At 39.1% G+C, this 27,767-nt stretch overlaps 1 pseudogene; it reads left to right on the top strand.

Moving 5' to 3' along the window:
• The first annotated feature begins 28 nt into the window (after positions 1–28).
• Positions 29–27,680, top strand: LOC100619436 (ribosome maturation protein SBDS-like; annotated as a pseudogene).
• Positions 27,681–27,767: the final 87 nt, after the last annotated feature.

Below are 27,767 nucleotides of genomic sequence, written 5' to 3'. Positions count from 1 at the left end.
CCGTCGGTGGGGTCTGGTCACTGCTGCAATGCCCATCTTCACACCCACCGACCAGATCAGTCCAACAAATGTGGCTGTGGTGTTTATGAAGCCTACGGGGAAGTGCTCTGAGACTGTCTACTACAAGAACAAGGTCATGGACTGGCGTAGCAGCATGATAAAAGGCCTTGACGAGGTCTTGTAGACCCACTCAGTGTTTGTAAATGTCTCTATAGGCCAAGTCTGTAAACAGATCTTAACAAAAGGAGAAGTACAAGTTTCAGATAAAGAATGACACACACATAACTGGAGCAGATAGATGTTTAAGGATATTACAACAATTGTGGCAGATACAATTGTGTGTTCATCCTGAAACAAAGAAACCATCCACTGTCATCCTCGTTGAAAGAGCAATGAAGGATAGCCACTATTCTGTCAAGTCCAACAAGCGTACAAAGCAGCAGGCTTTGGAAGTAATAAAACCGTTGAAGGAAAACATGAAGATTGAGGGAGCCCACATGAGACTTCCATTCATCCTACCTGAGAGAGAAGGAAAAAAGCTCCAAGAAAAACTGAAACTATTGATCAAGGGCATAGAAAAGTGAAGACTTTGGTGAACCCTTAGAAACTGTATGTCAAACTGATCTGGGCTGCTTCAGAGAAATTGATGAGCTGAGTCAGAAAGAGGAGACAAAAGGAAAAGGTTCTTTGGAAGCTCTCAGCTTGAAAGATGTGGAAGAAGGAGATGAGAAATTTGAATGGAAACTTTTCACTGTCTCTTCCCTTCGAAACACAACACCAAAAGGTATTCTCACTTCCCTTAGCATTGTAACTTCCGCGGTTGGGTTTTGGTTTGTCGCTTTTTTTCTGTCAAATACTTGTTCTGACTGCTTCCTTTGATGTTTTCATTCCAGTCTATGTGTTAACCAAAGAAGTCACTTAGGTACAGAATATTCAGTAGAAGGTGGAGATGTAAACTGTGGGATAAAGTCATCCCAGCTCTCAAGTTAGACTCCATTCAGAAGAGAAACGAGGAACTCTCCTGTTCTGCATTCTGCCTGGGTTTCTAGGTTCTTTGTGTCATCTTCATTTTTTGGATAACGGTCATTCTTTGGTCACTTTACATCCATGAAAGTTGTCTCCAAGTTTACACTAAAAATTCATACTTCAGAAATGTCCCTTGGCAGAAAGATAGAGGCCTGCAGCATATCTTCATTATAGAATTTGAGACATTTTAATTTGGCCTAATATTAAGCTGGGTGTTGGGTCTCCCCAAATGCCACTGCTTTTATTATGTACATATGTATACAGTTACTGGCTGGGAATCCATCAGTATTCTCATTTCATAAACATGCTGCCAAAATGTAAACAACTACCTTTGGTTTAAAAAAACGTCATTTCATTAATTATAAATTTTAAAATTTATAATGTATGTTAATACAGATGAAGTTGTATGTAACAAATAAAAACTCTATTATTTTTATTACCCAAAAAAGCACTCCGATATTTCTGTATATTTTAAAACATCCTCCCTTAGGAGCCTCTGCCCCACCCCAACCCCAGATGTCATCTTCCTTGTCCTAGATTCCTTTTCCAAGACAGAGTCCATCTAAGTTCCAGAGGACCTAGCAAAAATAAAGGCAATGCGCCTTTCATGAGTTTTAACTCTGAGCCCAGGCAAGATCTTAGAGAAACACCAAGCAATCAGAACAATGCTCTTTTAGAAGGGAACCGGATGCCAGTGCTGACACCAGGAGGGGACGTGTAGAGAGGCCTCAACAAAACAGTGGGGAAATACAAAAAATGACAGACACAAAGCATGACTTAGATTAAGGGAACTCCTAGCACACCCTACAAAAATGGTTTCCTGAAGGAAGAGACACCCTACCTTCTGCCAAGAGCTTCCCCCAGGAAATTGTTCTCCCCCAGGACTCATTTTCTGAACCTCTCTTCTTTTCTTTGTTTTGCTCACTCCCATCAGTTGCTATTTCTTTCTCATCTCCACCTCATAGAGCCTCTCACTTCCTTCCAGAATAAGTTCAAGTACCAACTTGTACATGAAGCTCCTCTTTTCTTAAAAGATATTTTTATTTTGTTAAATCTTCCCCAATTGCATGTAAAATATGTTTAACTTTCATTTATAAAGACTGAGTTCTAAATTCTCCCCTTCCCCCCCTTGAGAGGGGTCAAGTGACTTCATGTCAATCACTGACACTTTTCTTGGTCCACACAGGCGCCTCCCTCCCAAGCTATGTTATAGTTGGGAAGTACAATGCATAGAGCCCTGAGATTTGGAGGCAGGAAGACCAACTTCAAATACGGCCTCAGACACGTACTGTGTCACTCTGGGCAAGTCACTTCAACCTCTATTTGAATCAGTTCCCTCAACTATGAAATGCAAACAGTAACAGAACCTACACCCTCCCCAAAGGTGTTGTGAGGATCAAAAGGGAAAATGTATGTAAAGTATTCTGCAGGCTTTTTGCTATTGTTATTACAACTATTTATTCTTTATAGACTAATGTACACATTAGAAATGTAAGCTTCCTGAGGGATCGGGCAGTCTGGCTTTTCACCTTTGTGTCAAGAGTAGGCTTTTGATAAAAACTTGACTGATTTTTCCTTAGTCTTTCTTGCTTCTGCTGTATTGGCAAGCTCTTATTCCTTACTTACAATATACCAGGCACTGTTAGACATTGGAAATATAAGCACAAAAAATCAGCCAGCCTCTGTCCTCATAGAGTTTTCATTCTAGGCTGTGCACCTCAGATCCTTAATATGGAGCTGGAAGGGATCTCAGACCCCATCTAGCTTAGTGTCCTTATTTTACATAAGTGGAAAATAAGTCTCAGGGATGGTAACATAATATGCTTATGTTGTTGCACAAGAGGTATAAGCTGTAGGATTTGAATTCAAGTCCTCTAAGTCCAGATTGAGTGTCCTTTCCATTTTACTAAGCTGCCATATTGACAAATAAATTCATGAGATATACAAAATCACTACACTGGGATTTGGGGGGAAGAAAGGAAAGTACCATTAGAAGAATTGAGGAAAGTCCCTTAAATGTGACTACATATGAGATGGAATTTAACGGGATCTCAAGCCTAAGAGCAAGAGATGAAGAAAAATATTCCAGGGGTGAGGGAGATCCTCTGCAAGCTATGGAATTGGGTGATGGAATGCTGTATGCAGGTAGGTTAATTTGGTTTGGTCATGGAGTAAAAAAATGTGTAAATGTCCAAGAAAGATAATCTTTAGTCTTAATTTGGAGGATTTTATTTGTCAAGGAGAGGACTTTATATTTCATCATAAAAGCAATAGGGAGCCAATGAAGTGTCATAAGCAGGGGAATGATATGATTAGAACTATGGTTAATGAAAACCACCTTGGAAGCCCTGTGCAGGATAGACTGTATAGGGGAGAGACTGGAGGGACTAGGAGAGGCTTCTAAAATAGTCCAGAAGAGAGGTGGTAAGGGTCTGAAGCAGGGTAGTTATAATCAGAGACTTTCATTTAATTGCTAGCATCAACAGCTCAAAACTTTGTGATCCATTAAATTATATAAGCTACTCCCTCAAAAAAATCTTCCTAATACCACCAGTTCTTCTCTGACCCAAACTGTTCTGTGTAGCACAGCCCCCAAATCACTCACAAATAATGCTAAAAACTCAAACTTTGATAGTGCTTTTAAATCTGCTTAAGGTTTCCAATGCATCATCTCATTTGATTTTTGCTGCAGCCCTAATGAGGTAGGAAGAATTGTCATCCCTACATTTTACAGATGAAGAAAATAAGACTCACAGAATTTTAAGGGCTTCCCTGAATCCCAGAGGATTCCAGTTTCTGAGTCAGGATTCAAGGCCATGTCTTCCCCCACTCCACGTTTAGAGTTCTCTACAAGGTTGGGGACAGAGGGTCACCATGGCCATCTCACATTTCCCTTCAGACATCCCCAGAAGCTGCCCTTTGCCTTCCCTGATGAGGATAAATTCTTTTCTGTATGTTTCAAGGCTATTTGACACTCAACCCCTTCTTTTTTCATCTACCTTGAACACCCTAAAGAGAGTACTCCACTCCATTTTAGCTGAGTAAATTGTCATGAGCTAATTTCCCCCTCTTACCCACCCACCTTCTATTGTCACTTCAAAAATCTCATCAGGCAATTCCATCAAACACAGAGAAGGCAAATCTCCATCTTTTGCCCAGTATAATAATGCTCACTCCAGAAAATGGGTTTTTTCAGTACCTTTGAGGAGTTTATGCCTTTCTGGAGCAGATTTTAACCTTTTTTGCATCTTCAAATCTAGTAAGGCAAGGATTCCATATTGGGATTTTGTCTTTAAATATATAAAATACATAGAATTACAAGAGAAATCACTTGAAATACAGTCATCAATCTTTTAAAACAAGTTCATGGACCTCAGATTAACAATCCTTCTTCTAGCAGATTGGAGTAAAAATGGGATGGAGGAAGAATAAGTGCTAATAACAAGCATGGAAAATAATTGAAGATTTCACTTCAAAAAAGTATGGAGAGCCGGGGGAAATTGGGAATAACCTGTGCATAAAGTAAGTGATAGTGGTCCGCTGCCATGGTTATCTGTATCCAAAGTTCAAATCTGGTCTTTCTCCTTCAGGAGAAGGGAAGAGGGCTCACAAAATACCACTCCACTCTCCAAATGATCAGGAACAATAAAATGTTCCCTGAAGCAATGACTGGTACAAAAATAAAGAATCAAAGGAATCCTGATCCAACCCAGAAGGTTCAAGAGCAGAAGAATATGACAGAGAAGGAAAGAAAGAAGGAAGACTCTAAATGGTAGATTGGAACCAAGTAAGAGATGTGAGATTTTCTCCACAGAGGAGATAGTTGGACTTTGTAAAGAAGAAGTCATTGCTAGACTGTAAAGTGATGTTGATAGTCACTCTCCAGAGCACTATAATAAGAGAGATCATTCAAAATGGAGTAGAGAACTAGCTCAGTTTAAAAGTAAAAAGTTAAAAATAAAATAATCTATTATCTCTGAATAATGATAACAAATGTCCTCTTGACGTACATAGCTTCTGAGTGATCTACAAGTCCTTGACCTCTTTCATTTTTTCATCCTGAACCATATTTTCCAACAGCACAGGACCCATATCAAAAATACTCTCCCAACCTCACACCTAGCAGATTGGCTAACATGAAAGCTATGGAAAGCAATGAATGCTGGAGGGGATGTGGCAAAGTGGGGACACTAATTCATTGCTGGTGGAGTTGTGAATTGATCCAGCCATTCTGGAGGGCAATTTGGAACTATGCCCAAAGGGCACTAAAAGACTGTCTGCCCTTTGATCCAGCTATAGCACTGCTGGGTTTGTACCCCAAAGAGATAATAAGGAAAAAGACTTGTACAAGAATATTCATAGCTGCGCTCTTTGTGGTGGCCAAAAATTGGAAAACGAGGGGATGCCCATCAATTGGGGAATGGCTGAACAAACTGTGGTATATGTTGGTGATGGAATACTACTGTGCTAAAAGGAATAATAAAGTGGAGGAATTCCATAGAGACTGGAACAACCTCCAGGAATTGATGCAGATTGAAAGGAGAACCAGGAAAACATTGTACACAGAGACTGATACACTGTGGTACAATCGAAGGTGATGGACTTCTCCATTAGTGTCAATGCAATGTCCCTGAACAATCTGCAGGGATCTAAAAAATACTATCCACAAGCAGAGGATAAACGGTGGGAGTAAAAACACCGATGAAAAGCAACTGCTTGACTACAGGGGTTGAGGGAATATGACTGGGGAGAGACTCTAAATGAACACTCTAATGCAAATACCAGCAACAGGGAAATGGATTTGAGTCAAGAACACATGTGATAACCAGTGGAATCATGCGTCGGCTATGGGAGAGGGAAAGGTGGTGGGGGGGGAGGGGAGGAAAGGAAAATGATCTTTGTTTCCAGTGAATAATGTTTGGAAATGACCAAATAAAATAATATTTAAAATTTAAATTAAAAAAAAATACTCTCCCAGACCACAAAAGCTTTACATCATGGGAGATTTCTCCATAATTTGTCTCATCAACACCATCCAAGACAGGCAGCTACCTTGCAATCACTTTATATTAAATAAAGAAATTTGGCTATAAAACCTGGGAGTGGGGGGCAGTAATCCTCTCTAATTAGCAACCCTCTCCCAAAGAACACACAAATTACTAGTTACTACTTCATAATCAGGTTGCTTTCCCTCTGGAGTTTCCTATTGCTTCCAGCAGCATGAAATTGTACTACTTTTGTGTAATTCTCAGTTTTTCCTTACATGTGTCCCTTGACATCACTCTCTAGTACGTCCCCTTCTATACGGAGAAGACATTAAATGATGTTATAGCGAGTACTACCTGGTCTGTTTGAACATGGGAGGGAAGGAAGGAAGGAAGGAAGGAAGGAAGGAAGGAAGGAAGGAAGGAAGGAAGGAAGGAAGAGAGGAAGAGAGGGAGGGAGGGAGGGAGGGAGGGAGGGAGGGAGGGAGGACATAATCAAAAGAATATTTCTTAAAGAAATTCCTCTCCAATACATGGGTCGAAGGGGTATGGTTGGGGATGTAGACTCTAAATGAACATCCCAGTGCAAACAATATCATCAAAATAGGTTCTGATCAAGGACACAAGTAATACCCAATGATGGCTGCAGGCAGGGTGGGTGGAGGGGAGGGAGGGAAATAAAGTGAGTATTGAAAAAAAAAGAAATTCCTCTCCAGAGATCTATGGATATGGCTTTCTTACTCAGCAGCCCTGGTATTTTTTGACTAAGCAATGAAGAGCTATGACATTGCAGAAAGACACTGAAACTAGACTCACAAGGCTTGGGATCAAATTCTGCCTGTGTTCACAAGCATCATGATCTTGGGCAGACTCTGGTTCTCATCATTAGTCCTATGACTTTGGATAAGTCAGTTAGCCTCTGGTTTGAATTTCTTCATGGGCAAAACCCTCCATCAAAGCAAACATAAAACTCTCATCCTCTCTGTCCTTTTCTCTCTCCTTTTCTTTCCCTCTCCCTCCCCTTCTCCACCCTCTCTCCCAGTCTCTTTGTGCTCAATGTTTGCCACTACCTCATTTAACACCCTTCTCCTTTTTGCATAAAAGGAGCAATGTTCTTTGCATCATGGCCTTAGGAATACTACCCTAGATTTCCCCCCTCTCTTTTACCACCACTCTTCCTAAAATAGGGCCACGACTTAGAGGCCATTTAGTTCAACCTGTCTCATTAGACAGATAAGGAAACAGACCCAGAGATGAGAGATGACTGGTCCGAGGTCACACAGGTTATAAACAGCAGTACTTGGATGAGAACCCAAGTTTCTGACTCAAAACTTGTCTATAAGAACACAGGTCGATCCTTGTCATTCTTCAGTTTCAAAAGAGCTCCTATAACCAACTCCAATACGACATGTGGTGATTATAAATGTCCATATCCTCTTGTAGATACCTAGGAAGAGAATCTTCTACTTGAAGGAAAACATGTCTTTCCAGTGGCAAAACACCCCACTTACTCTCTTTGAGTATTTCAACCCTTAAGCAAATAACCAGGATATTCAAATCAGAAACTTTACTAAGGTATCTAGAAAGAAGAAGTCCCTTGCTTCACCATTAATCATGCTTTTGCTAAGGGGCACTATTCTTTTGGTGGCAGGGATGGAGCGGAGAGTTCTCTTACTATGCCCACTTCCCTACTGAACTAAGAGTAACAGGGTATATATTGACATAGCAAACTTTTCATATATTTTTGTATTTTGTGGTTTCCCTTTACAAAAGAAAAAGCATTTGATTAAGACAGAAAATTATAAATAACAAGTATTAGAATCATCCTCTGTCACCATATGCAAATATACTTATTCAAAGCTTTTGTTTCATTAAATTCTCTATAAATCTCTTGGGAGAAGGTAGCCTCTCAGCAAGGACTCCACTGGGCCACCATAGCAACACCACTTCAAGTCTCACAACTTAGAGCACGTGTAGGTAGTCTCATGGCCGATCAGAAGCATTTTGGGATCTTCTGGACACTTATCCCAGCTACCTCTCCATTTCCTTCTTTTTCCTGCTATTATATGGAAGTTGGGAAAAGAACTACATTATTCTTCATATTTGACAGCTTCCTTGCAATTGTCAAGAGCAAAGAAAGGCTACGTGAACAAGTATTTCCCAGGAAAAACTATTTTTTGTCGTATTCAGATATACAATGAAATCCATTTTTTAAAATTTGGTTTTCCAAGAAAACTGTGCAGGCTCATGTTCCATTTAGCTGCCACTTCTTTATATTGTCCAGCTTAATTTCCATCAAGAATATCAATGTGAACTGGTTCATTTCTTTCAGGGGACAAAATGACATCTCCCCTTTTCCACCATTCTGCCCCACCACCATGGAAGTGAGGGCTATTTCATATTTTAATATCTCATTAGTAGCTGTGACAAAAACAATCACCAGCGAAAACCCGTGGCCCTTTCTGATAATAAACATCTCCTAATTTAGATGGGCTGAGCCTAAGAGAGCAGACACACATTTGGCACCAGACTTATAACTGAAGCCTTTCTAGATCCTGCCAGACCTTGTACTCCACTTGGACTGCCACAGAGAACTCAGCGTAAGGTCCATTACCACAAGGAGGCCTCACACGAGGACTTGGGTAAAAGTCCAATACTTTCCTTCTGTAAGCAGTGATCTCTCCATCTCATAGAATAGCAATAACTAGAATTTGGACTTATCAGGTTATAATATGGTTTATTATAGGCATTTTGTTTGACTCTCAAAATGGTTCTGGGTAATAAGACGTGCAAGTATGTTATATAAGTCTTTATGTTATAAATGAGGAATACTGAGGAACCCAGAGACTTGCCCTTGGTTACCCGATTAAGAAGTGAAGAAACAAGAACTCAGATAAGATTTCCACTGCCACTGCACTGGAAACATGTGACTCTCCAAAAATCACCACTGCCTTTCAAATCCGATGTTTCCTGGGCACATTTTCCCCCACATGAATCCAAACAGTGTATACGCCATCTTTCTAAAGAATTCTCAAGATCACCTGCAAAGTTGTACATGTCCTTTTCAAAGATGGTAATTTTTTTTCAAGGAGCCATATAGATTTCAAACTTCAAATGAATTTTTTCATCCAACAAAAGCCAAAAGATAGCTAATGAATTCTGTATTTTCCATCCTCTGAGGCTATACTTTTCAGATATTTAAAGATTTTTTTTCACATTTTTCACAACTCTCCTTTTTTACTTTGCTTCTGACACCAGCATCCCTAAGTGGCCCATTTCCAGGCCTGTGTCTGAGCACAGCCATGACAGTAGCTTCATTCTGTGCTATTTCGAGGGCTCACTATATTCTTTATTGGGAAAATGAGTCTCTGCCTGCCTCCCTCCCTCCCCCACAAGCTGCCAGTCTCTCTCTCTCACACACACACAGAGTATACTCACATACAAAGAAGTGTTTTCCATTACAATCTCAACACATCTGGAAATCCTCAAAAGCAGCTTAAAACTCTTCCCAAGTTTAGGAACTGCTGTCATTTAAACTTTTAAACACATTTCCAGCTAGTATGCCCAAAATATCATGGCAGAAGTCATCAGTGATGATTACTCGGAAAGGGCCACCCTGAACAAACTGCACAGAACACAGTGCCACGATGGAGAAGGGAAGTATGAAAAGGAGGAGAGAACTTTTTTCCTATACTCCCACCTTCTTCATATCGGCTGATAAAAACTTACCTACCTACTTTATAGTATCATTTTTCCCAGGACTCCATTTCCTCTCATGGGCAGCCTAAATGGCCTATTTATTGCTGTTACTGAGACATAATGTCATGACTCCTGTTTCCAAGTTTTTTCACAGTCTGCCTCCTAACTGTCAATTCCATCTATCCTCATCTTCATGCCACAGAATCTCTAGTTTTATTCAAAGTACATGCTATGCAGTTTTCACATGAAGAAATCAAAACTATCAATAAGCACATGAAAAAGTGTTCTAAATCCCTCCTGATTAGAGAAATGCACATAAAATCAACTCTGAGGTACCACGTCACACCTAGCAAACTGGCCAATATGGCAGCAAAGGAACATGATAAATGCTGGAGGGGCTGTGGCAAAATCAGGACATTAATGCTTTGCTGGTGGAGTTGTGAATTGATCCAACCATTCTGGGGGGCAATTTGGAACTATGCCCAAAGGGTGCTAAAAGACTGTCTGCCCTTTGACCCAGCCATAGCACTGCTGGGTTTGTACCCCAAAGAGATAATAAGGAAAAAGACTTGTACAAGAATATTCATAGCTGCGCTCTTTGTGGTGGCAAAAATTGGAAAATGAGGGGATGTCTATCGATTGGGGAATGACTCAATAGATTGTGGTATATGTTAATGATGAAATATTATTGTGCTCAAAGGAATAATGAACTGGAGGAATTCCATGGGAACTGGAACAACCTCCAGAAAGTGATGCAGAGTGAAATGAGAAGAACCAGGAGAACATTGTACAGAGACTGACACACTGTGGTACAATCCAATGTAATGGACTTCTCTACTAGCAGCAATGCAGTGATCCAGGACAATTCTGAGGGACTTATGAGAAAGGAAATTAGGAAAGGGGGTGTCTTTAACCAATGAAAGTAAAGGTCCAGAATGAAAGTAAGCAGAGTGTACCAAAATTTATGTCAACTGTTAAGCTTTGATAGCTTAAAATAGCACTCAAACTTTTGGGACACCTTGTCTATACATACACACAAAATGTAATCATAGACAGCTATATAGACAAATATAACATATTCATGCATGCATACTCACAAATAGATACACATACATATACTTGAACAATGTATATTATATATCTCGGCACACAAGTTGCTTCCTCCCAGTAGACTATAAACTTCCCAAACAGGGTTGTCTTTGTAGGCCCAGGATCAAGTTGAGAGACTCACACATAGGAAGCTTTCAAGAAATCTGAACTAAATGGATTCTTTCGAATACAGAAATACTTCTGAGGCACCTAGAAGTACAGTATCCTATGATCAACCTTGAGGCTACAAAGACTGACCAGGTAGTTGAATTCCTAGGTACAATGTAGTTCTCTCTAACAAGAATATCTCAAAATGCTGAGCACAAATTCATCTTCAAAATACTTATATTCAGTGACGTGGGTAGACTTTCCCATGGTACATACTCTCACACCCCACAAGATCCTTGGTCCACATCCTTCCACAACTTTTTCATCAAGGATCAAACCATAGTAACAGAAGAGATCATCTAACACTGTATGGGCATCTGTACAGTACTGGAGCCAGTCATCTGTTTCACTCATTCTCAAAACAAAACTAGCTTATCTCTGCCCTTATTTGATAATTCTTTCCTGATCTTATAATTTCCAAATAATTTATTTAATAAATATATAAATAATATATAACATTATAATAGGTAATATTATATATTATAGTGTTATATAATAATTATATAATATAGTATAATACAATAATAATATAATAAATATGTAAATAATAAAAATGTTGATTACTTAAATATTGGCATGTTTCCCCAAAGCAGTACTAAGAAGCAAAGAGTATATATAGAATCCAAGCAAGGTAAATTATTTCTCTTGATCTATGCATACCATTTGGACACAAGTAATCTTGACAGTCTCCTTCATGCCCAATTAATCAATAATTATGTATTCTGTAACTACTATGTGCCAGGCAATATGTTGGGCCCAGAGAATTAACAAGAATGCAACAATCTTTACTCACAAAGACCTTACATTCTAATGAGGTAGACAGATACACAATCACACACACACACACACACACACACACACACATATATACACATACATAAATGTGTATTGTTTAAACATTGTTAATGAATGATGATAAATATAGGGTAGTTACAGAGGGAAGAAAGGCACTAGTTAGAGGAAGATAAAGAAGGATGTCATGTAACCTTCTCCATAAATAGCATATCACTTTAATGCACATGTGCTCTTAGGGTACATAAAAAGAGCATGTGATTGGTTCCAGAAGTCCTGTTTTAAGGAGGATGTCATTGACTGGAGTGTGTCCAAAGAAAGGCAACAAAGATGATGAAGGGCCTTAAGAACATATCATCTGAAGACTGGATGAAGGAACTGGCAATGTTCATCCTAGAAGCTCAGGTAGGATGTAATAGCTGCAGGATATCAGAACCAAGTCTTAGTATTTGAAGGCCTGGTACATGAAACGTACAACACCATCCTGATGGGTAGATGATACCAAGGGGCAAGTTTAGGTTTGAAGGCAGGAAGAACATCCTAGCTAGGATACCTGTCCCAAAAATGTCTCAGAAAGTAATTGGATGCCTGGATCCCTTTTAACTCATATTCCAATATCCGAAGTATTTTAGAGAAGAACACCAAGGGTACAAATTTCCAATACCATCACAGATGGGTGGCATTGCTTCTTTCAGTCATGCTGGGCAATCAATGGTCCCAATCTTACCCTAACTCAAACAAGCACAAAATGACCTATGACCTCAGTTCATTAAGCTTAGGGAATTAATAGAAACTATGACCTTTTACTGCTGTATGCATCAATCCTACTGGCCATAAGCCCATAGACATGGTACATGACCTTGGGATGTGGGTAAATGCTTAGCCCCACAAAAAGGAGAATTCTAAGGATTCCCAGGATTCAAAGCAGCAATCTGCCCACTGATGCCTAAATAGACATGATATAATATAATTATTTTTTAATTCATAGATTTATGTCTTTAAATTTTTAACCAATGAACGCATTAAAGCATAAACATTTTCATACTGGAAATGTGAAAATTTATGATCTCTTTTCTTTATATGTTTGGGTAATAAAGTATGTTTACTGAACACAGCCATTGTGAATTATGTGCTTGTGGGGGCTGAATAAATGAATTTTAAGAGGCTGGTCTTAGAGATGAGAAAATAAAACACTCTCCTTTCCTGGGGGCGGGGGACCATGGATGCAGCATGTTGCATACATTATTGTTGTTCCTTAATGTTTTTTCCATCATTGCAAGAGAGGGCTTGTGGGGATAAGGATGGGTGGGCGGAGGGGGTGTTTAGATGAATTTAATGTGCTGAAATGACAAAGTAAAAAACAAAACACATACATAAGATTTTTAAAAATCATCTCAAGGACTTTCACTAACTGTTTGGTTTAGTTTATATGAAAGAAAGCACACCGGTGCATACATTTATGGTCCGATGTATCCTTGTAGCCAGAGAAAGAGAGGCATTTCAAAGGGCTATGGCAGACTAATATCAGAGCATAAGATTTAAAGCTCAGAGTGTGTTCCTTATTTTCAAGTTTGAGGACTCCCTTTCCAACTTCTTCCTTTGTGGCAGCAAATGTAAATCCTTTGAGAAAACACATTAGTATTTGGGAACTTCCTGGAAAGCTCAGCAGCCTGCCTCAAGGACCATGGTCCACAGGTTAGCAAGTCCTAATCTTATCCCATCTCCTCATTTTACCTATGAGGAAACTAAGACTCACTTCAGTTCTCCAAAAAGGGCTTCCTTGTTTCCCAAAGAGGGATGAGGTAACTAACACACAGGAAGCACCTTACAAATCAGTAAATAGATGTATAGTATAAAAATTAATAGAGAAACAAAACGAAAAATTTTGACAGGCATCTATCATTTACCAACCAAAATGGCTCTTATATGCTAATCTGTCAAAATAGAGGAACTTGACTCACTCTTTATTTCTCAACACACAGTCAGAGCTTGTCAGAGAAAAGCTACCCAGCAGAGGAGAGGTGTGCCAGCTTGACCTGGCCGTCTTCTTTCTAACTCTACTAGTTTTGGCTTAGAGGAGACACAACCCCTGTGGGGGGAGAATATCATTCCAAAAGGAGGGTGGCCTTATTTTTCTCACTATAGATGAGAGGGCAAATTACTTGGAGTCTTATTTACCCCAAATGCAAATGAAAGTATAAAGCAGGAATAGAGATAAGAGCTTTGGATTTAGAGTTGAAAAGTCCTGGGTTCAAATCCCAGGTAAGACACTGACTATAGCTATATGATGAGGGCTTATTCCAATATATGTGGGACTTGGAGGAAGTCACTTGGTGCTAAGTCTCTGGGTGTAAGTTCCTTATTTTTATATTTACTTATTTTTTAAAGTACCTTTGTAAAAAAGAAGCAGTATAATGTCAGTGGCTTGACTTGGCCATATAATCCACTTATTTGTAGATTTAGAAGATTAAACTAGATGGACCATGAAGTCCCTTCCATCTCTGTTCAGTATTGACTCTGGGCAAGCGCCAACCCCTTTGGGTGTCAGTTGCATTAATCACTTGCATTAGAGGGATAATCATATGGTTGTTGTCAGGCTAAAATACAAAGGATATATGTAAAGCACTTTCAGAAACTTAATATACTGTATAAATATTAATTCATTATTAAAAGCAGGGTTTACAAGGGTGAACATTGTAACTATACAGAAATGTCTTGACTCTAGAGATCATAGTAGGGAAAAATGCCTCCCTGTTTTCATTAAAGAAGTGAAAGACTATGGATGTGGCATATTTCATACACTGTCAGACTATTTTCCTTTGTTCTAAGAGGAGGCTTGTTGAATTAGTTGAAGTTCGGAAACAATATGTTATAAAATATTATATGTTTAATATCAATATATACACTATATTCATATGCAATGATCCAGGACAATTCTGACGGACTTATGAGAATGGACACTATCTACATCCAGAAAAAGAACTGTGGGAGTAGAAACACAGGATAAAAATAGCTGCTTGATCACATGGGTCGATGGGGATATGATTGTGGATGGAGACTCTAACGTAGAGTCTAAACAATCACTCTAATGTAAATATTAATAATATGGAAATAGGTCTTGATCAGTGACACATGTAAAACCCAGTGGAATTGTTCATTGGCTATGGGAGGGGGTTGGGAGGAGGGGAGGGAAAGAACATGAATCATAGAGCCATGGGAAAATCTTCTAAATCAATTAAATAAATAAACTTAATTTTTAAAAAAATAATATAAATATAAAAAGTTATCTACAAAACTTGGGAGAGTGGATTTTAGCCATGCAAATTCATTTCCAAATTATACTTTATAAATATGCCTAGGATTATTTGAAATGCAAAATTAAATTCTTCCCTAGTTTCCCTTGCCATGGATTTTTGGCTTGCTTCAAGTGACTTACCCGTGGTTGTGTATGGGTGTGTGTGTAAGTGTGAGTATGTGCACCTAATTTCATATGGATTTTTGTAGTTCAGAGGAAGAGAAAATATTTGGCCCATGCAGATACACCAATTCACGGCTGGGCTTGGCAATGTATTTGCTAATCACCTGAGAATGAGAAGGAACGTTAAGCATATTTGAGAGAGGACATCAAGATGCAATATGACCATATCTGGAATACACTCACTCCACTGTCACAGACAGAATTTCTGGCCAAATGGGGCCATGGCCCACACTTGAATCTGTGCCTGAAGCCTAGCAACCACAGGCCTCTCCAGGAGAGGGGGGCTCTACCCCTACCCTGTTGCCAGTTTATCTCCAAGAGCTTCTATAAAAACACATAATTGGAGTAGCAGCAACCAAGTAAACAGCTTTCTCTGCCATTTTGCCTGAAAATTGTTTGCTCTTTGTCTCTGAGCCAAATAAGTACTGTGGACGTAACTCATTTACACAAAGAATTAAAATATGATTCAGTAACAATTTGTAACTATGTTATATCTTTCCATGGGCAGATATTAAAATCTCATCAGAACAGAAAGTATGCTGGAAGACTATACAGGGTACATTTTACTGGGGTTCTGTACTGAGTAAACAACTCCTGAGAGCTAAACTAAAATGGGTGGGGCTAATCCTTTGGTTAATGGTTGTCTTCTCTAATGGAGAAACGTCACCCTCCATCAGTCAGTTCTACTCAATAGACCCAGAACCTTGGGGCTGCTCAAAGTCACGAGGTTGCCTTCAAGCTTGGACATGTCTACATCAAGTAGGTTCAGTCACCTATTCAAGAAATAATATAACACAGAAAAGGCAGTCAGTGACCTGGGCAGTTTTCCCAGATGATTATGCAGTGGCAAATGGACAATCCATCTTCCTCTTCCCTCACAATGAGACTGGAGAGACAGAACACAAAACTTATGAAGGGAGAGTCAAAGAAAGGGACTTATTCAGAAGCAGCCTTTTCGTTAAATTGAAGCAGCCAGTCCTAACTTCTATGCTGCTGTCATAGAATTGGGAGGGGAAAGGTCAAGGACAAAGGGACTGCTCAAGGCTTGCCTCATCATATTAAAATTTCCAGTCCCTTCAGTGCCAGGAAACAGTGTGCTAGAGCCAGCTGAAATCTGCAAGAGCTGATTGTTAAATTTTCAGTATGAAGATTTGTACCTTGGAAATCCACAAATGCTATAAATCCAAATTTCATTCTCTGTTTTATTGATTGCCTAGACTTGAGAAAATGTTAATAAAGCAGATTAAACTTAAAAGTGTGTTGTACATACATTTTCCCCCTGAGAGCTAGTTGTTAGACATTTCTCAGTATATCTCTGGTGTGGGTCACCACAAGGCAGGAAATCAGTTAGGGAGCTCGTCGTCCCAGATACTCTCAAACAGTGGGTCACATATTGTGTTGGTCAGAAGCAGGCAAAGACTATCCATGCATGCTCTGTATAACATATGTCACACAAAGAAAGCCCACAGTGCATCTAATTGATCCATTGCTATGACCTTATAGGAGGATATAGACAAGGGGCCTTAATGGGTTATGATCTGCCACACTAGAGGGTTCCTCCAAATAGATATGATCACGCATTCATTGGACTATGAGAGTAATCACAATGACATCTACATATGGTATATCTGGAAGATAGTGATAATGTATGTGCTAGACAATATTTACTCAGTCTACAGAAGGCATTTTTGCTTATTATACTGAGCCATGCTGTGTATTTTGTTGGCGCTAACTAAAGATTAAAATGTAATGCTTAGTGTGCATATGGATTTGCAGACCCCTTGCAATAACTCCCGGGAGTAGCCTTCTGGCCCTCTCTCTACAGGATATGAATATCAATTAAGTAGCTGGCACTCAGGTCTACAGAGAATGCCTCTAAGACAGACATCTCAATTCCAAGGGTAACATTAACATCAAGAGAAAACTTGAGATGATGTAGTCACAGAAGCCAAGATTGAGACGATCGATGCCTTGGGTGGGAACTAAGCTGAAACTATTGATCAACAAGCATTCATTATGCACCTATTATGTGCCAGGCATTGTGTCTGGAGCTGGGATACAGATAATAAATGAGACCATCTCACAGAGCGTACATTCAGCTAGGAGGAATATAGCTTATTATCACAGATAAGTAGAGCAACTGCATTGGTGTAAGGAAGAGAGATTCAAACAGCTGCTATCCCAGAGTTCATCACTAATGACTTGTTCTGAACTTGAATTTCTGGGATAGCATCTCTTCAAATCTCTCACCTCTACAACAATATAGATTTATAGCCCATCCCACAAGAGCCACATAGTATGGGTGTTATGGGGTTGTGAAATTAACAACGGGGGGAAGTAGGGGATCAGCAAAGGTTCTTGTAGGATTTGAGCCTGAAATGGGCCTGGAAGGAGTTCCAAGAGAGAAGAGCAATCTTGACATGAGGGACAGGCAATGAAAACATATGGAGGTGGAAGATGCCATGTTATGTACAAATAACAACAAGCAGGACAATTGGGATAGAGTACAAAGTTGGGGGGGGGACAGGAAGTTAGGAATAATAGGTATAATAAGGCTAGAGAAGTGGACTGAAGGCTCTTTGTGAAGTATTTGAGTTTCAGGCAAGAGTTTGTTTTTTAACCTAAGGTTCTGGGGAGCCAATGGAGGACCCTGACTAATAGAGTAAACAAGGTAAGATCTAAGCTTCAAGAATAAGCATTTCTGATAGCTAAAAGATAAGGAAAGGTACTGTATGAAGGGAGAAAGATGGAGGTTGTCCTAATTTTTTATAATGGAGAAGCAAGTAGAGTCTGTAAATTAGTGATTTCAAATCCAGGTAAAATTCAAGAATATGTTACAGAGGATGTTACAGATACAATTTACTCCATTAAATGCTTTGCCAGAACTCGGGGCTCTTTTACGCCTCACAAGGAAAAGATGGATAGGTGTATAATAAATAACACAGAGGAAATGGAATTGATTGGATTGCTGTACTTGAAGTATAGTCATGGGTCAAAGATAACATGGAAGGAAGTCTCCAGGGGAAAGTCCAAGAGATCTCTACTTGGACTCATTTTATCAAACATTTTTTTCAGTGACTTGGTTTTGAGGATGAAATTCAGTTGGGAAGACAGCAAAGCCATTGAATATCAGTCAAGATACAAAAGGATCATGACAGGATAGACCACTGGGCTGAATCTAATAAAATGGAATTCAATAGGAATAAATGGAGTCTTACACTGGGTTAAAAAAAGCCCCACAACTTCTTAAATATGATATAGGTGATATATGGTTAAACAGTGATTTGTTTGAAAACAGTTTTCATGATTTTAAAAGAATGTAAGATTAGCATGAGAAATAAGAGTGGCATGAGGAAGCCAAAACATGTTGCCAGTGGCTAAAAAGGTCATTGATAACCTAAAGAGTGTGTCTGAAAGATGGAAACCAACCTGATGGAGGGTCTTGAGTCTATGTCAAATGAGGATCATTTGAAAGAGAAAACTCAGGATGGACATGAGGATTGTCTTCATGTTTGTGAAGAGCAGAACAGAGGAAAAGGGATTAGAACAGTTTGATTTGACCGAAGAGGGAAGAACCAAGAGCAAAGGGTATCAGTGGCAAAAAACCCCCAAGTTTAGAATAAATGATACAAACATTTTTCCCAACAATCAGAGTTGACCAAAGCAGAGTATAGGTAGTGGGTTCCTCTTTCCTACAGGACTTTAAAGCACAAATTGGATGACTATTTACTGTGTATGTCACATTGGTGTTCCTTTTTCAATCAGATGGGAAAAATGGCCAACTCAAAAAACTCTGTGGAATTTTGATCATAACACAGGAAAACCTGGGGTTGACACATACTTACTGCAAAGCCTGAGCAAAACATCTTGCTACCCTCATGTAATTTTCTTAAGACTCTACAACCATGTGGCCCATCTTGATCAATAAGGGGTGGTTCTCAAATGGTACTCTTCCATACTAATGGAAAAATATGCTTACAGGTCAAAATTGTCTTTAAATAAATATGTGTATAGTTATATGTAAATAAATATATATGTATATAAATAATATATAATATATAAATGTGCCTATGTAATACATACACACATATATAATACACACACATGCACCCAACCTACTTATATCACAGGATTGTTGTGAGCAAAGAGACCTTAGAATATAAATTATTATTAGCATCATCATCCTTGTCATATTTTACTACCATTAGTAGCTATCTCCTTTTTTATGCTTCCTTTCATTACTAATAACTTTTCAAATGTTAGAATCAGGAAGTCAACTCCAAATTCTAGCTTGAGACATCTGTGCCCCAAGATCAATTTTCCCTGCATTTTTTGATGGCTGAGTACACTGCATAAACAGAATCAAAGTTCTGCTCAATTGATGTCATCTCTCACTTTCCCCTTGATCTAGAAATATAGCCCTTGTATACCAGAACATTAAATGAGAGTTGATCTTAGCCAGCACTACCCAGACATCCAGTGCCTGATAGATTTACAAAAGGTTTCCATGATTGCTGTCAATTTCCTTTCAAGATGTTGGGCAGAGGCCAATTTGCCCAATTTGACATTGCAAAGCAGCTCACTGGAAGTACCTCCATACTCCCTACAAGTGGTGCTTTGTTTTCCAGCTAATCAAGGATCCATTAGGACCTTCTAAAATAACAGTCTGAGAAAATTGGACAGTCTCAAGAATCAAAGTTGTCTAAGAGGTAAAAAAAATTGTTTTCTGTGTAAGATACATCATTTGGGAATCCCAGTAGGTTAAAATGCTATCCTTGTTCAAATTAGTTAGATTATAAGAGGGCATCCTCACACCCTTTCCATTGCCATCAAGCCTGTCTGCTTTTTTCTGTATGCATTTCATGTCTCATCTCCATTCCTTTGCCCAGGTGACCCTAACCCCCATGTCTAAGATTAATTCTTAGCTTGCCTTTAAAGCACAGCTCAGGTACCATTTCCTCCACAAGATTTTTATTCGTCTCTTCATCATTACTGATCTTTCTCTCTCTCTTTAAATAATTTCATACAATTGTGTATTTATTTTTCTGTGGACATGTTGATTTTTCTCAAGAGGCTATAAGCCATTTCAAGGAATTTTTAAGTTTTTGTCTTTGTATCACTAATATCTACACAGGGCCTAACATATGAGAGGCATCTGATGTTTGTCTAACTGTATTAAATAAATCTAAGAATCTGGATAGAGGTGGTCCGTGGAGTCAGACATAGTTTCCTACAAGGGCTCTGAGGGCTTTCGTGGACTCTAAACTTAACGTGGGTCAATAATACAAGATGGAAGTTGTGATAGCTGATGTTAGCCTAGGATGCAGAAAAAAATATAAAGAATGCAATACTATGAAGGCCCTGGCCCTTTTAAAGTCAGTCATAATCAAATCCTATTCAGAGTGCCGTGCCATGCCACTGGAAGGGCACTGATAAGCTATAGAGCATCCAAGAAAATAACTAACACTAATAAAGTAATCTAGTTCATGGCCAAGAGATCAAAGAAGAAGAAGACCTATATGTACAGCAGTTCTTTTCATAGCAGAAAAAATTGGAAACTGAGGAAATGCCTACTTTTAGAAAATGGTTAAACCAACTGAGTCATAAGAATGTGATGGAATATGATTATTCCATAAGAAATGATGCAATGGACAATCTTAGGAAATTAGAAAGAAGACATCTATGAAGAAACATAGCATCAGGAGTAGAACCAGGAAAAGAATTTACTCAATAATGACAACAATATTAAGGGGAAAATACCCTTTGTAAAATTTAAGGAATCTGATGAATTCAGTGACAGACTAAGCTTCCAGAGGGTGAGAAATGAAATATACAACCCATCACTTGAGGAAGGTGATGGACTCAAGATGCAGAGTGAAAATGACATTTTTGGACCTGGCCAAAGAAGGAATTTTATTTCACTTGATCTGAGTGATTTTGATCACTCAGCAAATTTGATCTGAGTGGTTCATCTTTTTATTTTTTATTTAATGAGGTGTGGGAGCAGAAAGGAGGGAAAATAGATGCTTCTTAGTTGAAAACAACAATAGAATCTTAAAAAGCAAAAGAAAATATAGGCTTCATTTTCACCCAGCAATATTCAAGGACAGGAATGGAAAGCTATTTTCATCAGGTAAGAATGAAGTCTCCTAAATTCCGCCTGTAGCCTAATTCAGTCAGCATCATATCTATTTGGCCACCTTTTCATCTGTTCTTGTGCTGCTAAACCTGGAGTCATGCCACTAACCTCATTACAAATTTATGTTCTTTAATCACAACTGGGCCCCAAAGCAATATGGTTATACTCTTAGTCATCATCACTTCACATAGTCAATCAGTTACCAAACCTCCTTGTGTCTACCTCCACAGTATCTCTTGGGCAGAACTGCTTTTCTCCTATTTCTTTAGATGACCTTCCCAACAAAATGCAATATATGTCTTCTGTGGACATAGATTCTTTATTGAGATTTGGTCTTGTATTATAAACTGACGAGTGGATATTTTGAATTCCATGTCCTATAGGCTTCTCAACCACAAGTTCAAAACAAAACCCATCTTTCCTTCCATATTCTTCTCTTCCCCTATTGCTCAATTCCCTATCACTTGGGAGGACATTACCAACTTCCCAGCCATTTGGGCTGCCCATAACTTCAAACTCATCCTTGATTCCTACCTCTTTCACTCCCTCACATATCCAAAACGTTGCCAAATTTTATTCGTTCTAATGCCATATTCTCTGGAATACATGCCCCTACCACCTCTCATCTGGACTATTACAATAACTGCCTTCTACCTTGTCTCTTTGTCTCAACTCTTTCTCCACTCATATCTATCCATGTCTCAGGTCTTCTGGTGATATTCATAATGTTCAGAAGTAATAATGGTTCCCTCTTGCTCTAAGATAAAATATAATCTCATGTTTGACTTTTAAAGTCTTTTACAACTTGAATTCAGTCACGCTTTACAGCTCCATTATATATTCCTCTTCTTTAAATACTCCTCAGTCACATTCAAGTGGCCTTCCTGCTCTTTATATCTGGCACCCCCTATCCCAACTCTGAGCAATTGCCCTGGCTGTCCCTAGTGCCTAGAATGCATTCCCTTACCTTGCCTCTTGGAAACCCTAGTTTTCAAGGCATAGTTCAATCACCATACCTTGTTTTGAGTCAAGACTCATGCCTTTGAGTATTGCCTTTATTTAAAGAAATTTCTTAATGTCTGACATTGAATGGTTTGTGTTATAGATATTTGAAAATAATAAAATGGCAATAAATTAATATTTACATGACTGAAAAAATTTTAGTTTGTCCTTAGTCCTGTTCAGCTGCTAGTGCTTTCACTCTCAAAATATCCTACATTAGTTTTGTATGCCTCCCTTAAATAGAGTGAAAGTTCTTTGGAAGCAGAAACTGTTTTTCCTTCCACGCCCTGCACCTAGAACACTTGCTGGCTTGAAGCAGATAACAAATAAATTCAAAGAATTGGAATCATAGATTTAGAAGTAGAAGGGATTTTCAAGGTCACGAGGGCCAACAAGTCTTGTTGATTAAAAATTACAACTCTGAGGTATCACCTCACACCAAGCAGATTGGCTCACATGACAGCAGAGGAAAGTAATGAATGCTGGAGGGGATGCAGCAAAGTTGAGAGCTTAATTCATTGCTGGTGGAGTTGTGAATTGATCCAACCATTCTGGAGGGCAATTTGGAACTATGCCCAAAGGGTGATAAAAGACTGTCTGCCCTTTGATCCAGCCATAGCACTGCTGGGTCTGTACCCCCAAAGAGATAATAAGGAAAAAGACTTGTACAAGAATATTCATAGCTGCACTCTTTGTGGTGGCCAAAAATTGGAAAATGAGGGGATGCCCATCAATTGGGGAATGGCTGAACAAATTGTGGTATATGTTGGTGATGGAATACTATTGTGCTAAAAGGAATAATAAAGTGGAGGAATTCCATATGAACTGGAACAACCTCCAGGAAGTGATGCAAAGCGAAAGGAGCAGAACCAGGAAAACATTGTACACAGAGACTGATACACTGTGATACAATCGAAGGTGATGGACTTCTCCATTAGTGGCAATGCAATGTCGCTGAACAATCTGCAGGGATCTAAAAAATACTATCCACAAGCAGAGGACAAACTGTGGGAGTATAAATACCAAGGAAAAGCAACTGCTTGTTTACAGGGGTTGAGGGGACATGTCTGAGGAGAGACTCTAAATGAACACTCTAATGCAAATACCAACAACATGGAAATGGGTTCGAATCAAGAACATATGTGATACCAATTGGAATCATGCGTCAGCTATGGGAGAGGTGGGGCGGGGGGGAGGAAAAGAAAATGATCTTCGTCTCCAGTGACTGTTTGGAAATGCTCAAAATAAAAAATTAAATTTAAACCTATCCTTTGACCATCACAGGAGATTTTTTTGCCTGGTCTGAGTTAGAAAAGATGGATTCTGGAACTCCCTTTTAAGTCAAGACATCAGGATGATGAATGAGAAGCCTTTAGTCCCAATGCATATTAATGACAATCAAAATTACAAGGGCCCCTCTGACATAGACTCTTCCTCACTTCAAGTGCTATAATGACTATTCTGATCTCAGTTGAAAAGGAAGGTGACATTTTCCCTCTCTCTTTCCAATGTTCTGTCACCTCACATGGTACTTTCTAGGCCCTTAGAACAACTCCTCAGTCTAGAAGTTTTTCATTCAAAATCACAAGTCTCTAATCTTGTGGAATCATCTTTTCTTTACAAAGGGATTGCAAAAGGCTTTTGTTTTCTTATGCTCTGTTAAAACTATTCCACTCAACTTGTGTTTCATTTCTCTTTTCTAGTCTCTGACCATTAAAAAGCTCAGCCATTTCTATGGCTACCTTCTATCAGTCATGCTTGATTTTTTCCCAAGAACACAAACAGGAGAGCAAAAAAGAACAGGGAAAGACCCCACCAGTATGAACTATCTTCTACCTCCTCCAATTAAAAAAAAATTCAAGAGCAGAAACCCAGAAGAAAAACTTATGATAGATCACGTGGTTCAAAAGGGATATGACTGGGGTGTTGGTGTTAAAAGATCACTCTATTGCAAGTATGAATAACATGGAAATAGGTTTGGACAATAATACATGGATAACCCAATGGAACTGCTTGTCAGCTCTGGGAGGGGGGAGGAAAAAAGGGGAGTATCATGAATCAGGTAACCATGGGAAAATATTCTAAATATAAAAAAAGGAAAAAAATTTGAATCTACAAATTGTGCTAGATAATACATACTATGTTCATGAAACTAGAATCATACTCAGTAGACAATATACAATACCTGATTAGCATGGGAATGACCAGATTAATAGGTGATGAGTTGACCTAGGAATAAGGAAGACTTTTAGTTCAAATCCTACATATGTGTCTGACACATGATAGCCATTTGATGATAGGAAAGTATTTAATCTCACAGTTTCCCAAGTAGCTAAGACTACGTGTCACAAACAAGTTAACAATCTATATCAATGCAGGAAATTTTCACAATGGGTTACTCTCCAACACTGAGCACTTATCAATCAAGGTCTGGATCTCACCCTATCCCAAAGAGTCCATATAATAAATCCAGATACAGAAAGTTTTCTGCGACTGATTATTTTCTTGTCATCTTCTCCAGATAGATTATATTGTCTCTATGGGCTCATGGGCAACGTCCTCACTCACTAATCCAGGGACATATGTGAAGGTCTCAGCAGTAAAAAAAATCCTTGGGGTTTCTGCTCTGAATGGTTGCCACTTTGTGGTTTTCATTGTTGTTCAGTTGTTTCAGTCATGTCTGACTCTTCATTACCCCATTCGGGATTTTCTTGACACAGATAATAGAGTAGTTTGTCATTTCCTTCTCTACCTTATTTTACAGATGAGGAAACTGAGGAAGATGTGACTTGGTCAGGGTCACACAACTTGTAAATGTCTGACATCAGATTTGAACTCCTTAAGATGAGTCTTCTTAACATCAGAACCAGCAATACTATCCACCGTGTTATCTAGTGGTATTTGTTGTCTATGGGGGAAAAGATGTTTGTGGTTCTATTAGCCAAAGGTCTCAATACAAAAGCGACAGAGAACTAAGGGCAATTGAGGCTTGCTGTAGCACCCCTCATGCTCCAATCAATAAACATTTATTAAGCACCTATCATATACCAGGCACTGGAGATACAAAAAGAGGCAAAACAGAAACTCTGCACTTAAGGGGGTCACACTCTAATAGAGGAGAGAGCAACCAAATAAATTCAAATGAACAAGTTATGTATAGGTTAAATATGAAATAATTAACAGAAGGAAAGTAATAGGTTTAAGAGGTGTTGGGAAAGGCTTTCTGTTGAACATGAGATTTTAGTTGGGACTTACAGTAAACCAGGAAAGGCAATAGGTGGAGATAATGAAAGAGAACATTCAAGATATGAGAGACAGGGGGCAGCTGGGTAGCTCAGTGGTTGAGAGCCGTTCAAATCCGGCCTCAGACTTCCTAGCTGTGTGACCCTGGGCAAGTCACTTGACCCCCACTGCCTAGCCCTTACCACTCTTCTGCCTTGTATTGACTCCAAGATGGAAGGTGAGGGTTTAAAATAATAATTAAAAAAAAAAGATATGGGAGACAGCTAGAAAAATGTAGAGCTGAGAGATGCACTGTCTGCTTTATGGACTGAACAATAAGTATGTGGTGGAGAATAAGGTATAAGAAGACTGGAGAGATAGGAGGAAGCTAAGTTATTAAGGGCTTTGAACACCAAGAAAAAGATTTTGCATTTGATCCTGGAGGCAATAGAGAGAGAGAGCCATTACTAGTGGTTACTGAGGAGTGGGGAGTGGCACTGTCAGACCAGTGCTTTAGGGAAATCACTTAGCGACTGATTAAAGGATGAATTTTGAAGAGGAAGAAATTAAGGCAAAACGATCCAATAGAGGCTATTGAAATAGTCCAAGTGGGAGATGATGAGGGTTCATACCTGCATGGTGGCAGTGTCAAGAGGGAGAGGTGGGAGAAGAGATATTTGAGAAATAGTACAAAGGTGAAATCCATAGACCTTGACAACAGCTTGGATATAGGGGAGGATGAGAGAAAGTAAGTAATCAAAGATGATTTCTAGGTTGTGAGGCTAGGGGATATGAAGATGGTGATCCTATCTATAGAAATTAAAGGGAAAAGATCAGAGTTTAGAGGAAAAGACAATCAGTTTCATTTTGGACACGATTAGATTAACAAATCTACTGGACATCCAGACTCAGATATCTGAAAGGCAGTTGGAGATGTGAGACTAGAGGTCAGCAAGGAGATTGAGACAGGATGAGTAGATTTGAGAATCATCAGTATAGAAGCGGTAAATAAATCCAGGGCAGTTGATGCAATTACCAGATGAAATAGTATAGAAGGGGGAAAAAGGTCTTGGAAAGAACCGGATCATGATCGAAACCTATAGTGAGAGGATGGGATCTGGTTAAGGATCTAGCAAAGTAGACAGAGAAGGAACAAACAGATACATAGGAGGGAAACTAGCAGGGAACGGTGTCTGGAAAACAAAGAGAGAAGATAGTATTAACGAGGAAACAGTGATCAATAATGTCAAAGGCTTCAGAGAGGTCATGGGGAATGAGGCTCCCTACTATACCATGTGACTGAACCTACCGGATGTGGCCAGTTGTCATATGTGGCCTCAATCTGCCTGAGACATCCTTTTTGGGGGTAGAGTGGGCAGGGCAGAAGTTTAGCTAATTTAAATGTGACAGAATTAATATTTAGTTCATTTTATAGATAAGGCAACTAACATGAAAGATGAATGACTTGCCCAAGGGCAAACAAGTAGTAGGCCTCAGAGGTAGGGTTTGAACCCAGATCCTCAGTGCTATTTGTCTTAATAAATATGCCTAAAGCAGGGCATGCTGTCTTCCCCATTGGAATACAAGATCTTTGAGGGTGGGGGCTATTAGTTTTTTGTGTTTGCATCCCCAGTGCCTAACATAGTGTTTGGCACATAGCTAGCTGACTGATCCAACCTCAACTACTACAAATGTTTCAATAGCAAATGTGTGCCTTGGGTTATCTTTTCACCTTTCTTCATTAGTAGTTTCCTATTCAAGAAATCTGGAAAAACAAACAAATGGTAACTGCCAGGTCTATATATACACAAATGTACACACGTATACACACACAGAGGTATAGTCAATAACAGTGTTGACTCAGGAAGACTACAGGTCAAATGACCCATTTGTGTCGCTTTCTAGCTCTACAACCCCAAAGTAAATGAACTTTTGTCAGCATTAGATTCCTAATCTGTAAAACAAGAGTAACAACCATCCTACTCACCTAACCTTTTTTCTTCCTTTTATAGCCCCAGCACTTGGCACCATGCTTGGTACATTTAATAAACGCTTGATGACTAACTATTGTGGGGCTTAAATGGAATGATATGGAACACTTTGCAAGCCTTAAAGAGATATATGTGTCTACTACAATGACATTTGAAATTGCCTCCCCATTTGTAAG

Source organism: Monodelphis domestica, chromosome X (genome assembly GCF_027887165.1).
Source record: "Monodelphis domestica isolate mMonDom1 chromosome X, mMonDom1.pri, whole genome shotgun sequence".
NCBI lineage: Eukaryota > Metazoa > Chordata > Mammalia > Didelphimorphia > Didelphidae > Monodelphis > Monodelphis domestica.
This window is presented reverse-complemented; position numbering and strand designations above follow the sequence as displayed.